General features: G+C 60.6%; 1 protein-coding gene across 1 annotated transcript in view; it reads left to right on the top strand.

The window, feature by feature from the left end:
• The window catches only part of PSD (pleckstrin and Sec7 domain containing), a 34,526-nt gene that overhangs the window by 9,798 nt on the left and 22,854 nt on the right, over positions 1–1,874 (top strand). The gene's annotated exons all lie outside the window — the stretch shown is intronic.

The raw sequence follows: 1,874 nt of genomic DNA, 5'->3' as shown, positions 1-1,874 counted from the left end.
GGTTGTAGTCAGTGGAGTGCAGAGCATGCCGGCAGTGCCGAAGATGCTGCGGCGCTGTCCTCCCCTCCTAGCTCAGGTTGCAGAGCAGCACTGGGCTGCGACATAGGCCACGGAGGGATGTTGTGTCCTCCCCAAACTGCCCTGCATCTTTGCTGAGCCTCTTCTTTTCTCCTCTTCCAGCCCTCACAAGCAGGAGTACCTCTGCTTTGGTAGCAGGGGAGCATGGGGGAAACTCAGCTGCAGCCCTCACTGCACCCCCTGGCTTGGGGACCCTGAGGCTTGGGCTTTCCATAGCACCATAAGCGCCAACCTCGCATTCTGTTACATTTAGAGTGGAGCTGACCATGAAGCTGAAGCTTCCCAAGTAGTTTGAAGAAGTGTCTGGGCTGGTTGCTCAAAGGTTCCCATGAGCTGGAGTCAGCAGCTCCTGGTGCCTGGCAGGGCTGATCTGCTCTGGTGGGGATTATCCTTGTGACGCTCTCATTAAGGGGTCTTTAATGGAAATTGCTGGGGAAAGGAGCTCGGGAATGTCTGCAGCCATCATAATGCAACATCACCTGTGCCAGCGGGGCCAGAGCAGGGGATCTGCCACCACCTATGATCACAAGCAGTACAGACCAACTTCGACCAGCTCAGGTGGACTGGGGACCCCAGGCAGGGGGCCTCTGCAGTGGAGGCTGTGCTTGACACTGGCTGGGGGCCCCAGGGTTGACAGAGGTGACCTCGGGCTGCAGGGCTTTGGCATGAGGGGTGACTGGTGAAGAAGGCCAGCAGGTCTAGACCTGTGTGTGCTGTGCTGCGACTGTCCCTCTTGTGCCCCCGAAACCCTTGACCTTTTTTGTTGCAAAGGTTGGGGTCCGGATGGCCCTGCAGCCTGTGGCTTTCCATCTCTTGGCAGCAGGAGCAGCCAAGCTGGTGACGCACCCTGCATTGCCAGGGAGACGCCATGTTGCCGGTGGCTGGTGGCCTTGGTTCACGCAGCCTCACAGCTCATGCCAAGGCTCTGGTGTCCCTTGGCACGTGATAATACAAGACCATGCTTTTATCTCTCGGTTGGACTGGGGCCCCCAGGCAGGGAGCCTCTGCAGGGGAGGCTGTGCTTGACGCTGGCTGTTGGCCCCAGGGTTGACAGAGGTGACCTCGGGCTGCAGGGCTTTGGCATGAGGGGTGACTGGTGAAGAAGGCCAGCAGGTCTAGACCTGTGTGTGCTGTGCTGCGACTGTCCCTCTTGTGCCCCCGAAACCCTTGACCTTTTTTGTTGCAAAGGTTGGGGTCCGGATGGCCCTGCAGCCTGTGGCTTTCCATCTCTTGGCAGCAGGAGCAGCCAAGCTGGTGACGCACCCTGCATTGCCAGGGAGACGCCATGTTGCCGGTGGCTGGTGGCCTTGGTTCACGCAGCCTCACAGCTCATGCCAAGGCTCTGGTGTCCCTTGGCACATGATAATACAAGACCATGCTTTTATCTTGACCTTGCGCATGGCAACCATGCCTAAGTGCAAACCTGGCGAGGCCTCCCAGGGCGCTGGGATGCCTCTGCCTCTTCCGGTGGCCTTGGCCAAAAGGGAGGGAGCAGCGGCTGAACAGCAAGGGTCCCGGAGTGGGACCCTCACCCCTCCACAGCAGGACACCCCGTGGTGGCACCTGCAGTGTGTGAGTAGGTTATCGCCCTGATTGGGCGGGAGGTGAAGGTGTGCATGTGCCCTCTCTCGCTGGGCAGGGGGCTGCAGTTAAAGCAGTCTGTCCCCCTGGTGGGGCAGCGGCCGTGACGGTGACCCACGCAGCACGTGTGGGGGCAGAGCCCTGCAGGGCTGGCGTGGCTGGCCAGGGCAGATATGGCGGGGCGGGAGATGGGGCAGCCCTGGGGCCGGCGGAGA

Source organism: Egretta garzetta, unplaced genomic scaffold (genome assembly GCF_000687185.1).
Source record: "Egretta garzetta isolate BGI_Z169 unplaced genomic scaffold, ASM68718v1 scaffold56, whole genome shotgun sequence".
Classification (NCBI taxonomy): Eukaryota; Metazoa; Chordata; class Aves; order Pelecaniformes; family Ardeidae; genus Egretta; species Egretta garzetta.
This window is presented reverse-complemented; position numbering and strand designations above follow the sequence as displayed.